This window comes from Sturnus vulgaris, chromosome 15, assembly GCF_052056855.1.
Source record: "Sturnus vulgaris isolate bStuVul1 chromosome 15, bStuVul1.hap1, whole genome shotgun sequence".
Classification (NCBI taxonomy): Eukaryota; Metazoa; Chordata; class Aves; order Passeriformes; family Sturnidae; genus Sturnus; species Sturnus vulgaris.
The window spans coordinates 18,084,639-18,105,060 of record NC_142257.1 but is presented as its reverse complement, the minus strand read 5'-3'; the positions used below and the strand labels follow the sequence as shown (position 1 = coordinate 18,105,060).

General features: G+C 56.2%; 3 pseudogenes; all 3 read right to left on the bottom strand.

The window, feature by feature from the left end:
* Positions 1 to 651: 651 nt before the first annotated feature.
* On the bottom strand, positions 652 to 3,141 carry LOC148222046 (protocadherin gamma-B2 pseudogene; annotated as a pseudogene).
* A 1,914-nt stretch (positions 3,142 to 5,055) lies between these two features.
* LOC106864192 (protocadherin gamma-A10 pseudogene) lies at positions 5,056 to 9,696 on the bottom strand (annotated as a pseudogene).
* Positions 9,697 to 10,805: 1,109 nt separating this feature from the next.
* On the bottom strand, positions 10,806 to 13,393 carry LOC106864191 (protocadherin gamma-B5 pseudogene; annotated as a pseudogene).
* Positions 13,394 to 20,422: the final 7,029 nt, after the last annotated feature.

Below are 20,422 nucleotides of genomic sequence, written 5' to 3'. Positions count from 1 at the left end.
AAGCAGAGCGAACTGTCAGCATAAATATTCTACTCCGCCTACGGGGGACGAGTCCCCCACAAAATGGACAGCAATCTCTTTGTTCTCTAAGTATGGAGAGCGGAACTTTCCACATTCGTTTCATTTCTAAATCTAATAGGAAAAAAACCAAGTTCAACGACTGGTTATGGGTAAAGCTAAAAGCGAGTTACAAGCGTACCCTTACTGAAAAAATCAGTCTAGAAGGATAAAAGCTGCAACACCAAGTATCAATGCTCTCTATTTTTTCCTCGACTCCTTCATGCAGAATCAGTCATTCTCCTTCCACACAATACGAATCTACATTCAATATTGCTAACAAATCCTAATTCATAGAGCTCAATTCTTGAAGACAAAACTCTCTGCTGAAGTTGAACCTTGCTGATTTCTATCCATCAGGGATATAGGAAAGTCAAACTCACAAGAACAAGACACCGGGAAACAGGGAAAAGCACGGCTACTACCTCAAAAGGGAGTTGTACTCAAAGCAACTCAGCTGAAACTCTTACCAAGGAGAAATCAAAAATTTCCACGGCTAAGTGGAGATACAAATCAGTACTCCAAATTGACATGACACAGAGAAAACCAAGAATAAATGATAACCTTCCGGAAAGCCGCAAAAAGAGAAGAAGCTCACGCTTTACAGACCTGCGGTGCGTCGAGGACCGAGGGAGGATCTCCCACAACGGCGCTGCTGTTGGGGCTGGGCTTGTCGCAGGAATCGGCGCCCAGAAGCTCCTCCGCCGACAGCACGGGCACCGGCGGCGGCGGCGGCCAAGCGGCCTCGGGCACGGCGCGGGCCGGCGCCGCCACGCACAGGTTGTAGGAGTAGGGCAAGGTGCCCTCGCAGAAGTCGGCCGGGAAGGCGGCGCCGGCCACCGAGAAGCGCTGCGCGCCCAGGCAGCGCAGCACGGCGGGCGGCCCGGCCCGGCGCAGCCGCGCCAGCACGGCCAGCGCCACGCTCAGCACCAAGAGCGCCGACAGCAGCGCCAGCGCCAGCACCAGGTAGAACTGCAGCTCGGCCGCCGCCGCCGCCGCCTCGGCGCCCGCCGCCCGCTCGCTCAGCTCCGGCAGCGCCTCCTGCAAGCTCTCGGCCAGCACCACGTGCAGCGTGGCCGTGGCCGACAGCGCCGGCTGCCCGTGGTCCTTCACCACGGCCACCAGCCGCTGCTTGGCCGCGTCCCGCTCGGACACGGCGCGCGCCGTGCGCACCTCGCCGCTGTGCAGCCCCACGCGGAACAGCGCCGGCTCCGACGCCTGCACCAGCTCGTACGACAGCCACGCGTTGCGCCCTGCGTCCGCGTCCACCGCCACCACCTTGGCCACCAGGTAGCCGGCCTCGGCCGAGCGCGGCACCACCTCGAACGCCGCGGCCGCCGCCGGAGCCTCTCCCGCCGCCGACGCCGCCGCCGCCGGCCACAGCACCCGCGGCGCGTTGTCGTTGCGGTCCAGCACGAAGACGCGCACCGTGGCCGTGGAGCTGCGCGCCGGCGCGCCGCCGTCCTGCGCCCGCACCGCCACCGCGAACTCGCGGCACTGCTCGTAGTCCAAGGAGCGCTGCGCGTACAGCGCGCCGCTCCGCGCCTCCACCGACACCGGCGGCGCCGCGCCCGCCGCGCCCGCGCTGCCGCCCGCCAGCCAGTAGCTCACGCGCCCGTTGGCGCCCGCGTCCGCGTCCCGCGCCTGCACGCGCAGCACCAGCGCGCCCGCCGCGTTGTTCTCCCACACGTACGCGCTGTACGCCGCCTCCTCGAACACCGGCGCGTTGTCGTTCACGTCCGACACCTCCAGCACCAGCTCCGTACTGGCCCACAGCGCCGGCCTGCCCCGGTCCCGGGCCACCACCGTCACGCGGTGCTCGGACGCCTGCTCGCGGTCCAGCGCGCTCGCCGTCACCACCTTGTACGAGCCGCCCGGCGACGCCACGATCGACAGCGGCGCCTCGCCCGACAGCTCACACGACACCTGACCGTTCTCGCCGGAGTCTGCGTCGTCCACGTTCAGGAGAGCCACAACCGTGCCCACCGGCGAATCCTCGGGCACCGGGTTCGACACTGATAGTAGTGTGATCTCTGGTGGGTTGTCGTTCACGTCCAGCACCTCTACCTCCACCTTGCAGTTCGACACCAAACCACCACCATCCCTTGCCTCCACCAACAACGTGTAACCTCGCGTCTCCTCGAAATCCAGTGATTCTGTCAGCTTGATCCTCCCAGTCTCCTCTTCCATAATGAATTTCTGAAGAACCTTGGCCGGCGTTTCCCCGAATCCATAGGTGATGTGTGCATTAGTGCCCGCATCAGCATCGGAGGCAGAGACGTTCAGCACCGTCGATCCCGGGGCAGTGTCCTCGCGCAGGCTGACGCGGTACCGGTCCTGCGCGAACACGGGCGGGTTGTCATTGGCGTCGGTGACGTTGATCCACAGCTGGGCGGTGCCAGTCCGGGGAGGGTCTCCGCCATCCAGCGCCGTCAGCACCAGTTGGAGACTCTGCTCGGTCTCCCGGTCTAACGAGTGGCGCAAAACCAGCTCCGCGAACTTGCTGCCATCCTGGCTGTCCTTAATTTCCACCGCAAAATACTTGTTGGCCTCCAGCTCGTACGTCTGCAGCGAGTTACTGCCCACGTCCGCGTCGTCAGCCATGCCCACGGCAAAACGAGCACCGGGAGGAGTAAACTCGTTGATCTCCAGCTGAAATTTGTCCCGCCGGAAACGCGGCGCATTATCATTCACGTCTTCGATGGCCACCTCGACGCGGAAAATGTTGAGCGGGTTGTGAACCAACGCATCGAAGCTGACAGAACACGTCGCAGATGAGCCGCACAACTCCTCCCGGTCCAGCCTCTCGTTCACGTACAGGTTCCCGTTCTCCTCATTCACCGTGAAGTATTTCAGCTGCTTCTTGCCGGCAGACGCCACCTGCAGCTTGCGCGCCGGCAGCTCGTCCGCGCTGAGCCCCAGGTCCCGCGCCAGCGGCCCCACGAGCGAGCCTCTGCCCAGCTCCTCGGCGATGGCGTAGCGGACCCGCTCGGCCGCCGCCCGCCACCACACGCACAGCAGCAGCGCGCCCAGCAGCGCTCGCCCGCCGCCCGGCCCGAGCCTCTGCCGCCGCCTCACCGCCATTCTCTGCCGCCACAGCTCGCCGCGCTCCTGCCTCCTGCCGCTGCCCTGCCTCCCTTCCAGCCGCTCTCGCCACACACCGCACGCACCGCTCAAAGGCAGCGCAGCGAGCCCGCTCGGGTCGCTTCTCGCCGCCCCTCTCGCCGCTCCTGCCGCTGCCGCTCCTGCTGCTACTGCTGGCGGTGCCGCTGCCGCTGTGGCCGGCGCCGGGCGAGCGAGCAGCCTGCGGGGGCAGGACGCTGCGGCGGCGGCGGCTCCAGCGCCGCTCGGCGGCGGCCAACAGCGACACCCGGAGGCGCCGCCGCGCCACTGCAGCCGCCGGATGGCCGCGCTCAAGGGGGCCCGGCTTTGGGCGGGGCTCAGCGCCTGCTCCGGATCCGGGGGCTCTCTCTATGATATCAAACACCAAGCGCAGAAGCACTTGCTTGCTGTTCATTTACCTGCCACTAATTAACCTGACAAGTCAAGCTAAAGCAAAGATTTATCGGTCTATGCTAAGAGAGAAGTATAAATTTGCATTTTTCATTGTGGCCACATAATTCCCTTCTTTTGCAACTCCATACCTGAAGAGCAGAAAATTGGAAATTGCAAAGCCAAATTGAGATTTCCTACGACCAAAAACTTGCCTGTTGGGTCATGGACGTTCATAAATCATTAAGTCCAACACTGTGCTATGGGCTACCCTTAAATTATTATATTAGGAGATCGTTTTGCATGTTTACGCTATAGACATTTGCGTCAGTGAGCACACACATGCCTAGGAAACCCTTCACGTTTCCTCCTCCAAATATCACAGGTGCCTGTGAGAACTGCGCCTGTACTTCAACAATTGGAACAGACGTCACTTTCCACATAAGATCAGACAAATCAAGGCCACTCATCAAAACTGGCAGTGTAGGAAGCAGAAACCGACAGCAATGTCCGGGTCATATGCAATGACATTTCTTAGGTTCATCTTATCGAGCTGAAGCTGCTCAAATTGCATTGTACTCCATCTCGAGTAAAATGTTAGAGTCCTCCTCCACCTTATCACCAACCACACAGACCTGGCCGATTCACTTCTGACCTTCTCATCATTTGCAAAAACATAACATGGACGATATTGCACTATGATCACACCAATAATAGAGGTACGTTTGCCTGCAGAACAAAGTTCTGACAAGAAGCAGCAGAATTCTCACATCTCCTGTCTCGCACAACTGCTGGAGCATGAGCAAGTGGCACTAACACACAACACATTGCTCAACAAACATTTGCACATTATGACCTCTATGAATTTCTCTTAATGGGAAAAACTTCTCATGAGAAGATAATGCAATATTGATGTCTTTGGAAAATCATACCAGGAAAATACATGGAAGCAGATTTGTAGGCCTCTTCTAACAGCTAGGACAAATGAAATATTTACTCCTTTTTTAAACCCGTTTCAAATGATACCACAGTGACCTCTTCCACCCATCCTCTCTCTGGACAGACAGAACACTTCTCCCTGTAGTAATATCACACAACAGGAGAACTTTGGAGATAGACACCATGGAAAGAAGAGTTGCACACAAGGCTTCTCAGATTCAAGAATGCATGCAGAGATTATCCTGCACATCCCATTTCTTCGAACATATGTAAAATGCTATAAAGAGCATAAGCGATCATCAGAGTAATCAAAGACTCAGCTTTCAAAGTATCAGCTCAAAGGCAACATCACATTTCTTCAGCACAGGAGCTTCTTGGAATGTACATGACTCTGCCACTTCTAATGAAAAAGTGTTGTGCCTACACCTTGGTTATTTGAATCGGAACCATGTGATAACAAAAAATAAAACTGTTTTATTTAGAGAAGGCCAGCAACAAACGCTGAACATGTCACATCTCCACCAGTGCTCCTCACACACAGCACCCCCAAGATCCTCCACACAAACTTCACAGCTCCCGTGGCCATCGTGCATCTTCACACTCAGCAGATAAACTCTACCAGAAGAGAAGGTCCACAGACCACGTTTCCTTACCCTGGATAATATTTGACTTCGTGCCATGTGTACATGAGAAGCAAGAGCGTTTCTTCCATTAATATCTATGCAAGGATTCTCTATGAGAACAAGTGAGGGATGAAGTTACCACCTGCGGAAAGGAGGACTCAGACCTTACTCGGCCACATCATTAGGCAGACTGGAGACATATTTCAGGTATTTAGTGGGTAATAAGAACTCAGTTAGCTCCTCCCAAATCTCCAGGTATAGCATTTGCCATGGAACCATGACTCAGCTACTAGTTTAAAATAATACAATAACGTACAATAATACGAGCAATAAAAAAAACTAACACAGTGTGATATTGCAACCGTGCACCACACAATGAAAGCAGCAAATGACATCTCCTGTGCCATTTAACCGGCCTGAACACACAGATCCCAGAACTCTCCCTCCTAACCTCTCACAACTTCCATTGAGTTTTTAACCCCATAATTGGCAAGTAGACGGAATCAAAAGATCAGTTGCCTAGATAAAATACCTCGAACATGCACCAGGATCGGGCCATGCACATTTTCCAGAAAGGAGAGGTACATTCCTCTACAAGGTTCAAATCTCTGACATTTCAGAGGATGTGAACTGGAGCAAGTACACCAGAAGTGCGTCAGATTAGTGAAAGATCGAGAGGACACTTACACAGGAGCTCACACCAAGGACCACAGCCACGGCCTAATCTGCCTGGACACAGAACCATAACTATTTCACTCAAAATGCAAATAGGACAACCTGAACTTTTCCATCATCTTTGCATCTCTTAGACATTCCAAATTATACCAGAGTAAAATTTTCACCCACCCTATCTCAAGACTGACAGGTTTTTCACCCTGCCCAGATACCACGAAACCAGAAAGCTGTCTATGCAGAAATTGGCCAATGAGGGAAAATTCTTGTACACACGAGTCTTCCTTACAGAGAAGGGAGATCAAAACATGGATGCATACAAAGAGATTTCTCTTATTAGAAATAGAGAGCGTTCCCAAGTGCACAAACGATATAGAGATCTGATAAAATCCCATTTATCAAAGTATCTGATCAAAGACACCATCATCCTATCACAGCACAGAGCCAAGCGACAGGAGATGACTCTCAAACCTGAATGTAAAGTGTACCTGTGCTCAGTAACAGTCATCCACAGCAATCACCCTAAATCAGGAAAACCCATCAGGAGAAAAACATCCAGGTTTTCCTTTCCTCTTCCTGACAAGCAGATTGACATTGTCAATGCTGCCTGGACCGTTCCTCTACATGCGGTTCAAAGATGACAGAACAGAAGAATGCCGAGACATTTCACGGCTAACCTGCATTGCCATGGAGAAACGTAAAGGCTTAGAGCAGAATGAAAGAAGAAAAGTTACAATACCCAGAGAACCCCACCCAAGTAAACGCATGAGCTTTAGGAAAGAAATGGATTATATTAATAGCCTAAAGATAATTTCCTAAAAACTTAAACCATCCATTCAGAAGAAGCTAAAAGGAGAACCAATATCCCATATCTGGAAGCAAAATTACAATCTGACACCCGATGAAAAAAAGAAAGGCCTGGTCTGAAAACCTCCATCCACGGGTAGCCTCCCTTCTCCTGCTGCACCCAACAACTTTCAGGCTCTGCATCCACCCCACATCCACCTCACTTCAGAAGGAATATGCCCACAGAATGCCCCTAAACAAAAGTTCACCTTCATTTTCAGCAGATCAACCTACGCAAGCGACGGATCATGGAGGGAAAAGGGCAGGGGAGGATCAGGGGAAAGCGTCGTGGAGAAAATCTGGACAGAGAAACTCACCGAGGGAGCGGAGGGATCCACGGGAATGGCGCCGGCAGGGTCCTGGTCCCCGAGCAGCGGCGCGGGCTCGTCGGGCAGTGGCCGGGCCGGGAGGGTGTCGCAGCAGCTGCCGCTGGCCGAGAAGCGCAGGTGGCTCTTGCGCGAGTCGGCCGTGAGCGACACGTCGTGCGAGTAGGACTGCAGGAAGGCGCGCACGCCGTCGATGCCCACGAAGTGCGAGACGGGCACGCCGCGCAAGGCGCCGCTGGCGGGCGGCAGCAGCTGCTGGCGGCGCCAGCGGCGCAGGCGCAGCGCCAGCAGCAGCAGCAGGAAGGCGAGGAAGAGGCACGAGACGGCGGCCACGGCCAGCACGAGCCAGCGCGTCAGGCTCCCGGCCGGCTCGGCCGGCGCCGCCGCCTCGGCGGCCGCGCTGCCCAGCTCGGCCAGCAGCTCGGCCACGCTCTCGGCCAGCACCACGCTCAGCGTGGCCGTGGCCGACAGCGCCGGCCGCCCGTGGTCCTTCACCACCACCACCAGGCTCTGGCGCGCCGCGTCGCGGGCCAGCGGCGAGCGCGCCGTGCGCACCTCGCCGCTGTGCAGCCCCACGCGGAACAGCCCCGGCTCCGTCGCCTTGGCCAGCTCGTACGACAGCCACGCGTTCTGACCCGCGTCCGCGTCCACCGCCACCACCTTGGCCACCAGCGCGCCGGCCTCCGACCAGCGCGGCGCCAGCTCCACGCCCGACCACCACGCGCCGCCCGAGACCGAGCCCGAGCCCGCCGCAGCCGCCGGCGGGTACAGCACCTGCGGCGCGTTGTCGTTCTCGTCCACGATCTGCAGCAGCACCGACACGTTGCTGCTCAGCGCCGGCGCGCCGCCGTCCTCCGCCAGCACCCACAGCCGCAGCTCGCGCACCTGCTCGTAGTCCAAGGAGCGCAGCGCGTACAGCGCGCCCGTCTCCGCCTGCACCGACACGTACGACGACAGCGGCGCGCCCCGCACCCGCCCCTCCCGCAGCCGGTAGCGCACGCGCGCGTTCTGCCCCCAGTCCGCGTCCGTCGCCAGCACCGTCAGCACCAGCGCGCCCGCCGCGTTGTTCTCCGCCAGCCGCGCGCTGTAGCGCTCCTCCGCGAACACCGGCGCGTTATCGTTCACGTCCAGCACCCGCAGCGCCAGCACCGCGCTGCTCTGCAGCGACGGAGACCCGCCGTCGGCCGCCCGCACCGTCACGTTGTACTCCGACACTTGCTCTCGGTCCAGCTCTCCCGCTGTCACCACGCTGTAGTAGCTGCCGTGGGAGCTCTGCAGCCGGAACGGGACGTCCTTGTCGAGCCAGCAGCGCACCTCGCCGTTGGCCCCCGAGTCGCGGTCCTGCACGTGTAGGAGGGCTACAACTGTCCCCGACGGAGCATCCTCGGATATTTCGCTGATCGCCGACCTCACCGAAATCTTTGGCATGTTGTCGTTGACGTCCGTGACAGATATCGTAATTTTGGTCGTATCAAAAAGGGCTCCACCGTCATGTGCCTGCACCTCTAGTTCGTAAGAGTCTCCTTCCTCGAAGTCCAGGCTTTTCAATAATATGATCTCCCCACTCTCATAATTCAGACGGAAAATATCTGATGCCATGTCCGACACTTTTTTCAACGAATATTTAATTTCCCCGTTCAACCCCTCGTCGGCGTCCCTGGCCGAGACGGTAACGAGGGTAGAGCCCACGGGCACGTCCTCGGGCACACGCACCGTGTACTCCGCCTGGCTGAACACGGGCGCGTTGTCGTTCGCGTCCACCACCGTCACGCGGATCCGAGCCGTGCCCGTCCGTGCCGGATCGCCGCCGTCCATCGCCCTCAGCACCAGCTCGTGAAACGCCGCCTCCTCCCGGTCCAGCGCCTTCGCCAGCACCAGCTCGGGACGCTGATCGCCGCCGGGGCCCGCCTGCAAGGCCAGCGAGAAGTGCTCGTCACCGCTCAGCTCGTAGCTCTGCAGGGAATTCTGGCCAGAGTCCGGATCGTGAGCTCTGACCAGGGGAAACCGCGACCCCGGAGCAGTCATCTCGTTCATTCTAAGTTCGATTTCTGTCTCTCGGAAGGTGGGAGCGTTGTCGTTAATGTCCGTGATTTCCACTTCTATTTCATAAAACTTCATTTCTCCCTCCACTATCAGCTCACAGCGCAGCACGCATTTCTCCACCAGCCGGCAAAGCCGCTCTCTGTCGATCCTCTCCGCCGTCACTAAATGTCCCCTCTTCCCATTCAAAGAAAAATACTGAGTACTACCTTCAGACACAATGCGGATGCCTTGGTCTCTGAGCGCCGACAGCTGCAGCCCCAGGTCCTTGGCCACGTCGCCCACGAACGAGCCCTTGGGCATCTCCTCGGGCACCGAGTAGCGCAGCTGCCCCCACGCCGCCTCCCACGCCGCCAGCAGGACGGCCCAGAGCAGAGCTCGCTGCCTCCGGCCCCAGCGCCTCCCCGCCGCGCACATCTCCGCCGCGGCACCCCTCCACCTCTTTCTATTCAAGCTCTTACTCGCCTCTCTCGGCTTCTCTCTTTGGCCTTTTCGCCTCCGTGCAGAAAGGCTCCGCACCGCGGATACGCTCGCCGACCTCCCGGCGGCCGAGCCTGATTTGGAGCGAGCGAGTGATCGAGTCTGTCCGCAGAGGGCGGGGCTGCAGCGCTCCGAGCTTCCTCTCGCTCCTCTCGGTCAACAGCGGCGCCCGCAGCCTCCTCCCGGCACTGCAGCACCGAGCGCTGCCGAGCGTTCATCGCCCTGCCCTGACCAAAGGCAGCTCGCAGGGAGGGGACAATTCCCACCGAAATCCAGCAGGACTAACGCTGACATTTCTGCAGCCGCCTTCTATCAAAGCATGGAATCGAGTACAGATAAACTTCCATTAGAGAGACACACGTAAGTTCGCTTTGGAGTGCAGCAGAAAATTGCCAGTAACCAACGCGGTATTACCCACCAGCCACCAAAATCTCAGTCCTTCGCTTCGGGAATTACACAGGAAGGGGGGAAACATCCGTTCCTGAGCCCATTATGTAGAGTTAGCAGATGATATTGTATGGTGTTAGATCCGCCCGGAACTTTGGTAACTCCTAACATTTCAGACAAACGAAGCCTTTTAGATACAATTTTTCCAACTAAGCCTAAACGTATGATAATAAAGAAGAAGCGCTACGGTGACCCCGAAACATTTTGGAAAACACAAGTTGAAGGGCGAAACCCTTCCCTACAAGTGTGAGCACTGATAAGGCAGTACTTGTCACTGACCATGCTTATTTAATTTGCTCATGAAAACCTGGGATTTAGGCAGCTACCTTCCCTCAAAAGATATAAGGGGGGAGAAGCTGGGAGGGAAAAGGGGATGATCGTTCATTATAAAGAAATTGACCGTCACTTTCACCATCAGGGATTCATATGTAGGTCCTATTTGGAGTGAAACACCAAAAGAGCAGTATATAAAGACGTTTTTCCCTACAGCTGTTACTCTGGTGTGGATCAAGAAAGAAAGGTCAGAATAATAGTCTCAAAAAACAAGTATCAATACACGAATCTCGCTCTACATGCTAAAATGATCCCATCATCATTAGTAACTTTCACCGTTTCAGACCAGTTTTGATAACAAAAGTTCACAATTAGATTTAAAAAATAAAAAATTAAAAAAAAAAATAAAAAGGTGCTGTCTTTGTCTGCCTATTCTAAGTGGGAAATTAAGCAAAGGAAAACCTTAATCAGAGCATCACCAATCCAGAAAGGCTGTGTTTAGCATAAGATGAAACGTAAGACTTAATGCATCGACCCTAAGTCTCATCATCACCTCATGAGACAAGTGCCCGTTCGTAAAGCAGGCTGCTAGGAAATATGAATAGGACGCTTAAAAGAATTCATTGAAATAGAGTCCGGTCCGAACAGCACCAAAAGAGAAAGGAAGCCCAAGAACAGAAAGCCGCACGCTCTTAGGAAATGAAAAATTGGAGAAAAAGGGCATAAGGGATTACAAACCTTTGGAACGTCAGTTTCGACGAGAACCTCTCCCACAATGGCACTGCTGTTGGGGCTCGGCTTGTCGCAGGAATCGGCGCCCAGAAGCTCCTCCGCCGACAGCACGGGCACCGGCGGCGGCGGCGGCCAAGCGGCCTCGGGCACGGCGCGGGCCGGCGCCGCCACGCACAGGTTGTAGGAGTAGGGCAAGGTGCCCTCGCAGAAGTCGGCCGGGAAGGCGGCGCCGGCCACCGAGAAGCGCTGCGCGCCCAGGCAGCGCAGCACGGCGGGCGGCCCGGCCCGGCGCAGCCGCGCCAGCACGGCCAGCGCCACGCTCAGCACCAAGAGCGCCGACAGCAGCGCCAGCGCCAGCACCAGGTAGAACTGCAGCTCGGCGCCCGCCGCCCGCTCGCTCAGCTCCGGCAGCGCCTCCTGCAAGCTCTCGGCCAGCACCACGTGCAGCGTGGCCGTGGCCGACAGCGCCGGCTGCCCGTGGTCCTTCACCACGGCCACCAGCCGCTGCTTGGCCGCGTCCCGCTCGGACACGGCGCGCGCCGTGCGCACCTCGCCGCTGTGCAGCCCCACGCGGAACAGCGCCGGCTCCGACGCCTGCACCAGCTCGTACGACAGCCACGCGTTGCGCCCCGCATCCGCGTCCACCGCCACCACCTTGGCCACCAGGTAGCCGGCCTCGGCCGAGCGCGGCACCACCTCGAACGCCGCCGCCGCCGCCGCCGGAGCCTCTCCCGCCGCCGACGCCGCCGTCACCGCCGGCCACAGCACCCGCGGCGCGTTGTCGTTGCGGTCCAGCACGAAGACGCGCACCGTGGCCGTGGAGCTGCGCGCCGGCGCGCCGCCGTCCTGCGCCCGCACCGCCACCGCGAACTCGCGGCACTGCTCGTAGTCCAAGGAGCGCTGCGCGTACAGCGCGCCGCTTCGCGCCTCCACCGACACCGGCGGCGCCGCGCCCGCCGCGCCCGCGCTGCCGCCCGCCAGCCAGTAGCTCACGCGCCCGTTGGCGCCCGCGTCCGCGTCCCGCGCCTGCACGCGCAGCACCAGCGCGCCCGCCGCGTTGTTCTCCCACACGTACGCGCTGTACGCCGCCTCCTCGAACACCGGCGCGTTGTCGTTCACGTCCGACACCTCCAGCACCAGCTCCGTACTGGCCCACAGCGCCGGCCTGCCCCGGTCCCGGGCCACCACCGTCACGCGGTGCTCGGACGCCTGCTCGCGGTCCAGCGCGCTCGCCGTCACCACCTTGTACGAGCCGCCCGGCGACGCCACGATCGACAGCGGCGCCTCGCCCGACAGCTCGCACGACACCTGACCGTTCTCGCCGGAGTCTGGGTCATCCACGTTCAGGAGAGCCACAACCGTGCCCACCGGTGCGTCCTCAGGCACGGGACTCGACAGTGTCAGAATGGTGATCTCGGGCGGGTTGTCATTCTCATCCGTGACGTCTATTTGCACCTTGCAGTGTGACACTAAACCCCCGCCATCCCTCGCCTCCAGACCGAAGCTGTATTTACTCTTCTCCTCAAAATCGAGGGCACCCGCTGTCCTTAGTTCGCCGCTCTCACTGTCCACAGAGAACAAAGCGCTGATGACGCCTGGAACGTTGCTGAAGGAGTAGAACACTCGGCCGTTAGAGCCAGTGTCCGCATCTGTCGCCTGTACACGCAACACCAGAGATCCCTCTGGGAGATTCTCCGCCACTCTCGCCTCGTAGACGCTTTTGCTGAACACGGGCGGGTTGTCGTTGGCGTCTGTCACATTGACCCGAATCTGGACAGTCCCGGACCTCGGGGGGTCCCCGCCATCGACTGCTGTCAGCACAAGCTCAAAGGAACTCTGCTTCTCTCGGTCCAGGGCTGTCTCCAGCACTAATTCGGGCTGTTTGCTTCCATCATGGCTCTCCATTAAAGCCAAAGAGAAGGATGGGTTGCTGTCGAGCTGGTAAGTTACCAGTGAGTTACTTCCGGCGTCCGTGTCTCGAGCCATCTCCAGAGGAAAACGAGCACCGGGAAGGGTCCATTCACCGATCTCGACCTCCAGAACATCTTTACTGAAGGTCGGGGAGTTGTCGTTCACATCCTCGATGGCCACCTCGACGCGAAAAATGTTTAAAGGGTTGTGCACCAGCACCTCGAAGTTAACGGAGCAGGTCGCCGACTCGCCGCACATCTCCTCCCGGTCCAGCCTCTCGTTCACGTACAGGTTCCCGTTCTCCTCATTCACCGTGAAGTATTTCAGCTGCTTCTTGCCGGCAGACGCCACCTGCAGCTTGCGCGCCGGCAGCTCGTCCGCGCTGAGCCCCAGGTCCAGCGCCAGCGGCCCCACGAGCGAGCCTCTGCCCAGCTCCTCGGCGATGGCGTAGCGGACCCGCTCGGCCGCCGCCCGCCACCACACGCACAGCAGCAGCGCGCCCAGCAGCGCTCGCCCGCCGCCCGGCCCGAGCCTCTGCCGCCGCCTCACCGCCATTCTCTGCCGCCACAGCTCGCCGCGCTCCTGCCTCCCTTCCAGCCGCTCTCGCCACACACCGCACGCACCGCTCTAAGGCAGCGCAGCGAGCCCGCTCGGGTCGCTTCTCGCCGCCGCCTCTCGCCGCTCCTGCCGCCGCTGCTGCTGCTGCTGCTGCTGCTGGCGGTGCCGCTGCCGCTGTGGCCGGCGCCGGGCGAGCGAGCAGCCTGCGGGGGCAGGACGCTGCGGCGGCGGCGGCGGCTCCAGCGCCGCTCGGCGGCGGCCAACAGCGACACCCGGAGGCGCCGCCGCGCCACTGCAGCCGCCGGATGGCCGCGCTCAAGGGGGCCCGGCTTTGGGCGGGGCTCAGCGCCTGCTCCGGATCCGGGGGCTCCTCCATTGCAAACAACAAGACCAGAAGCAGATATTTAATGCGACTTCAGAATCGTTATTAAATGAGATGCTCTTTTGGCACCGGTCTTTTCGTCTCCTTTAGTCCCACTGAATCCTAAAACTTCAGATTTTTTGGCAGAGCATTCAGGAATGGAACTCAGCTGCTCTTTTAAAAATCGTGGTACAACTGTAATAGTAAGGGCTCTATGATTTTTTAGAAAGAGATGACTTTGGGAGCTTTTCAGTTCTTCGTCACGTATCTTGAATTCTGCTTCCCTTACATGGCACAAATTAAATTGAAAAAAAGCTCGGCCTAAAGCATTGTTTAGAACTCTATGCTAAGAAATAATACCATATATTTATGAAAAATGAAAATTCTTCTTTTATGTCTCCATATTTGAGAACCTTACAATGCAAAAGTGCAAACCCATTTTTTTGTCTCTCATAGAACCAAATAAACGATGTTTCGCTTTGGAATTATAAACCGTTGTATCTGAGCAGCTTGGTTCATTACTGCTGGATGACTGTCCTTTACTTCCTTCAAAGGGATCACAGAGGAAAGTGGTACAGGCCTTGACCCCAGAGATGAAATCTAACTATTTTCCAAACAAAACCCATTTGGCACACCAATTTCATGGATCAAATCCAGTCTCTCCACTTACTCGAACTGTAGTCTAAATCTTCAGACATATCTAACTTCGTGTGGGTATTTAGGCGACACTCCTGAAAACACCACAATGTATAAATTCATGTTGCTTATTCTGTCAGTTGTAGAAGCTACACAACAAATAAGACCCTCTTGCACCAAGTACACAGGACTTCAAACCACAAATCCCAGCCACAGTCATTCTCTTGGACCATGAAAAAAGGAAACTCCTTGGAAACACAGGTGAGGGCCTGAACTAAATACCAGGTCAAATGGAACTTGATACATTTCTTTTATCCATACCAAACTATGTGTTGGGGGTTGAATGCTTCGCTTTTCTTTCTGTGGAATTTCTCCCATTGTTATGCTAATTAATTGTGGCTACACCTTAAAACGACAGATAATGTTCTCTCGTAGGGGGGTGGCTGGAGGGGGAGGGGGGGGAACCGGAAAAGGAAAGGTGGGATAGGGGGGTCTGGAGCGGAGGACGCTCTCTCGCTTGGCTCCTGGAGTGGGAAGACAACCTGGGCTCTGCTCTGGCATCTTCCCCTGCCATCCCAGCGCTGAGATCCACGCTCCCTGCCTTTGGACATCGCTCCGCGGCTCTCCCAGCTCACCCTACTATCTCCGGACACTCTGCTGAGCACCACGACCGACACCGTGAGGGGGGGAGTAACTTTCCCCATCCTCTCTCTCCCCTGGGCCGCGGCCGCCATCACCCAGCCCTCTTCAACTGCGCGGGACCTGCCCTGCCCCCACAGCACCGGTAACAGCACAGGGAGACGGCCTGCGGCCAGAAGGGACTGGAGCGGAGCTAGACTGTTTCTGTTGCCAATTTTTATAGCTGTTGTTGTTGGTTTTTTTTTTCTGCTTTGTTAAATACCAGTAAAGAACTGTTATTCTCATCCCCATATCTCCTGCCTGAAGGTGTCTGAATTGGACCTAAAATAATTAAAAGGGAGGGGGATTGCACTCTGCATCGCAGAAAAGGGGCTCCTGCCTTTCCTTAGACCATACCTGTCTTTCAAACTGAGACAGATTTTGGCGCCCAACGTGGGGCATTGCCTGAGGGCATTGAGAGAGGGGTAGAAAAGGGGATAACAGTTCTTAAATTACCCAAGCTTGTGGTAGGTGACACCATGCTGTCCAGCTTACCCTGGATTGGCCTCCATGTGGTCACTGCTATATCTCTCCCATTTGCAAGCCCTTTTTTAAACATGAGTTTCATAACCAAGGTTACTGTGGCTATTATCCAGTTTATTATGTGGGTTGATCAGTTGAGGAATTCATGGATTTTTAATTTTCTCTGGAAGATGGCCACATGGATTCAGAGCTATCACACTCTAAGTGTGTGTTTCTGGGGCTACTTCAATAATGGTACTTACTGTGAGGAAGTGGCAGCAGGTGAAATTTTTTCTCAACCCATCACAGGGTTTTTGAAGTTCACCCCACCAGTCTTCAAGGGGTTCCAATCCACTTTAAATGCTAATGACATTATATTGTGGCTAGTGTTGCTTATATCCCTGTTAAACCTGTTCTATCTAACATTCAGAGATAAGGGGAGATTGACTTGGATAACAACCCTGATACCTACCCGAGGAAATAGTGATGTTACCCCAGAGCCTGATCCTGTCCCAGAGACTAGGGAGGTTACCCCAGAGCCTGATCTTGTCCCAGAGACTAGGGAGGTTACCCCAGAGCCTGATCCTGTCCCAGAGACTAGGGATATTACCCCAGAGTTTGACCCTGCTCCACAGCCCACCTCGGAAAGGAACCACCCAGAATGGGTGGGGGTGCTAGCAAAGGAGATACGTGAGATGGGCCAGATGCTGAAGGAGTACCTCTCCCCAGCTGGTGAGAAACCCTCCCCCTGCCTTAAAGAGGGAGATTCTGGTGGTGCAGCAGTGGGACCCACAGATGTTACATCTGTCCAGGTTCCAGCTGAACTGCAAGGGCACTCACAGCCAGCAGCAGTTGCCCCTGTGGAAACTAGGAAGTCTAAGATGAAAACAAGGCACCTAGATAATAAGGGTCAGGAAGGGGGCCCCTCACAACCAGCAGGGGAGCCAGAAGTTGAGATCATCACCGAGTCCCTGTCATACGAGAGTCTCCGTAACCTGCGAAAAGACATTGTACGACGGGGCCGTGAGGCTTTTACAACCTGGTTACTGCGGGTCTGGGACCTTATGGGTACAGGTGTGCAACTGGATGGTACTGAGGCAAGGAATTTGGGAGCCTTGACCCAGGACTCAGGTGTGGACCAGGTATTTGTAAGGGAGACAGGTCTCCTTTCCCTCTGGGAGCGACTTTTAATGAGCGTGAGAGAGAGATTTGTCCACAGGGAAAGAATGCAGGAGTACCACCAGAGAACACGTTGGAATACCCTTGAGGAAGGGATCCAAAAGCTGAGAGAAGTGGCAGTACTGGAGGTGCTCTTTGGGAGGGATGGACAGCATGACAATGACCCTGACAAGGTCAGGTGCACAGGGCAGATGTTGTGGAATCTGGCAAACCTGGGCCCATCTCAATATACCCCCTTTATTGCAATGATTGATGCTGATACCAACCAAGTGACAGTGGGTTCTGTTGCCAACAGGCTCAGGAATTATCAGAGTATGATGGCTGGCCCAGTGCAGGCTCATGTCTCTGCTGTGGCTAAGGACCTCAGAGAGGAGTTTAAGGAGGAGATGAAGGAGATAAGGGAAGAGGTGAGGAAGATCAGTGCAGCACCAGTGAGAGTCATGGACCCCAAAAGTAGAGCCCAACGCCCCCCAGCTAGGGAGAGAGGGTACACCCCACGTGCTGACCTGTGGTTTTTTCTACGTGACCACGGGGAAGACATGAGAAGGTGGGATGGGAAACCCACTTCCGTCCTGGCAGCACGGGTGCGCCAAATCAGGGAGGGGAACACCAACAGAGGGAACTCCACTAAAGTGAGGGTAGCCTCAGCCTCCCATGGAGGTGCAGGGTATTACAGAAGGGAGGATGATCTGTCAGATCCCCTTGAAGGAACCTCCAGTATGTATGCCCAGGAGAGAAATAATAACCAGGGCTAGAGGGGCCCTGCCTCTAGCCAGGGAGAGGCACGGGAAAACCGGATCTTTTGGACGGTGTGGATCCGATGGCCTGGCACATCTGAGCCACAGGAACACAGAGCATTGGTTGACACTGGTTCACAATGTACATTAATACCATCAGGACATGTCGGAAAGGAACCTGTTTCAATTGCTGGGGTTACGGGGGGATCTCAGGAATTGACTCTGCTGGAGGCTGAGGTGAGCCTGACTGGGAAAGAGTGGCAGAAACATCCAATTGTGACTGGCCCAGAGGCACCATGTATCCTAGGCATAGACTTCCTCAGGAATGGCTATTACAAAGACCCAAAGGGACTCAGGTGGGCTTTTGGAATAGCTGCTGTGGCAGCAGAGGGCATTAAGCAGTTGAACACCCTGCCTGGGCTATCAGAAAACCCATCTGCAGTGGGACTCCTTAGGGTGAAAGAGCAACGGGTGCCAATTGCTACCTCAACAGTGCACCGCCGGCAGTACCGGACGAATCGAGATGCCGTGATCCCCATCCACAAGATGATCCGTGAGCTGGAGAGCCAAGGGGTGGTCAGCAAAACCCACTCACCCTTCAACAGCCCCATCTGGCCTGTGCGTAAATCGGAAGGAGAATGGAGATTGACAGTGGACTATCGTGCACTGAATGAGGTGACTCCACCGCTGAGCGCTGCCGTGCCGGACATGCTGGAACTGCAGTACGAGCTGGAGTCCAAGGCAGCAAAGTGGTACGCCACCATTGACATCGCCAATGCATTCTTCTCCATTCCTCTGGCAGCAGAGTGCAGGCCTCAGTTCGCTTTCACCTGGAGGGGTGTGCAATACATGTGGAACCGACTGCCCCAGGGGTGGAAACACAGCCCCACCATCTGTCATGGGCTGATCCAGGCTACACTGGAGAAGGGTGGAGCTCCAGAACATCTGCAGTACATTGATGACATCATTGTGTGGGGGGATACGGCAATGGAAGTATTTCAGAAAGGAGAAAAGATCATTGAGATTCTGCTGGGAGCCGGCTTCGCCATTAAAAAGAGCAAAGTCAAAGGGCCTGCCCAAGAGATCCAGTTCCTGGGAGTAAAGTGGCAAGATGGACGGCGCCAGATCCCCAGTGAGGTCATCAATAAGATCACTGCAATGTCTCCACCAACCAGCAAGAAGGAAACACAAGCCTTCCTAGGTGCCATAGGCTTTTGGAGAATGCACATTCCTGAGTACAGCCAGATTGTGAGCCCTCTTTACCTGGTCACCCGCAAGAAGAACGATTTCCACTGGGGCCCTGAGCAGCAGCAAGCCTTTGCCCAGATCAAGCAGGAGATTGCTCATGCAGTAGCCCTTGGCCCAGTCAGGACTGGACCAGATGTGAAGAACGTGCTCTACTCTGCAGCCGGGAACCATGGTCTGTCCTGGAGCCTTTGGCAGAAGGTGCCTGGTGAGACGCGAGGCCGACCACTGGGGTTCTGGAGCCGAAGCTACAGAGGGTCCGAGGCCAACTACACTCCGACGGAGAGGGAGATCTTGGCCGCCTATGAAGGGGTCCAAGCAGCCTCAGAGGTGGTTGGCACAGAAACACAACTCCTCCTGGCACCCCGACTGCCAGTGCTGAGCTGGATGTTTAAAGGAAAGATTCCCTCAACCCACCATGCCACTGACGCCACATGGAGTAAATGGATTGCCCTCATCACACAACGTGCCCGTATTGGAAACCCGAATCGCCCTGGGATTTTGGAGATTATTACCAACTGGCCGGAAGGGGAAGACTTTGGTCTTGCCGACGAAGAGGAACAGGAACAGGTGACCCGGGCCGAAGAAGCCCCACCGTATAACCAACTGCCAGCAGATGAAACATGCTATGCTCTTTTCACTGATGGTTCCTGCCGCATCGTGGGGATGAACCGGAAGTGGAAAGCAGCCGTATGGAGCCCCACACGACAGGTTGCACAAGCTACCGAAGGAGAAGGTGGATCGAGTCAACTTGCTGAACTCAAAGCTGTTCAGCTGGCCCTGGACATTGCTGAAAGAGAGAAGTGGCCAAAACTCTACCTTTACACTGATTCATGGATGGTAGCCAATGCTCTGTGGGGATGGCTGGAAAGGTGGAAAAAGGCTAACTGGCAACGTAGGGGAAAACCAATCTGGGCTGCCAATGAATGGAAAGACATTGCCACCCGGGTAGAGAAGTTGCCTGTGAAAGTCCGTCACGTAGATGCCCATGTCCCCAAGAGTCGGGCTAATGAGGAACACCAACACAACGAGCAGGTAGATCAGGCTGCACAGATAGAGGTGTCGCAGATAGATTTAGACTGGCAGCACAAGGGAGAGTTGTTCCTGGCTCGATGGGCCCATGATGCCTCAGGTCATCAGGGCAGAGATGCCACATATAAGTGGGCACGAGACCGAGGGGTGGATCTAACCATGGACAGTATTTCTCAAGTTATCCATGACTGTGAGACATGCGCTGCCATCAAGCAAGCCAAGCGGGTGAAGCCCCTCTGGTATGGGGGGCGATGGGACAAATATAAGTATGGAGAGGCCTGGCAGATTGACTACATCACACTGCCTCAAACCCGCCAGGGCAAGCGCTATGTACTGACCATGGTGGAAGCCACCACTGGATGGTTGGAGACCTACCCTGTGCCTCATGCCACTGCTCGGAACACCATCCTGGGCCTGGAAAAACAAGTTCTTTGGAGGCATGGTACCCCTGAGAGAATTGAGTCAGACAATGGGACTCATTTCAAGAACAGCCTTATAAACACCTGGGCTAAAGAACACGGCATTGAGTGGGTGTACCATATCCCCTACCATGCACCAGCTGCAGGGAAAGTTGAACGGTGCAATGGCCTGCTTAAAACCACCTTGAAGGCACTGGGTGGGGGAACTTTCAAGAACTGGGAGATTAATCTACCAAAGGCCACCTGGTTAGTGAACACCCGAGGTTCCACTAACCGA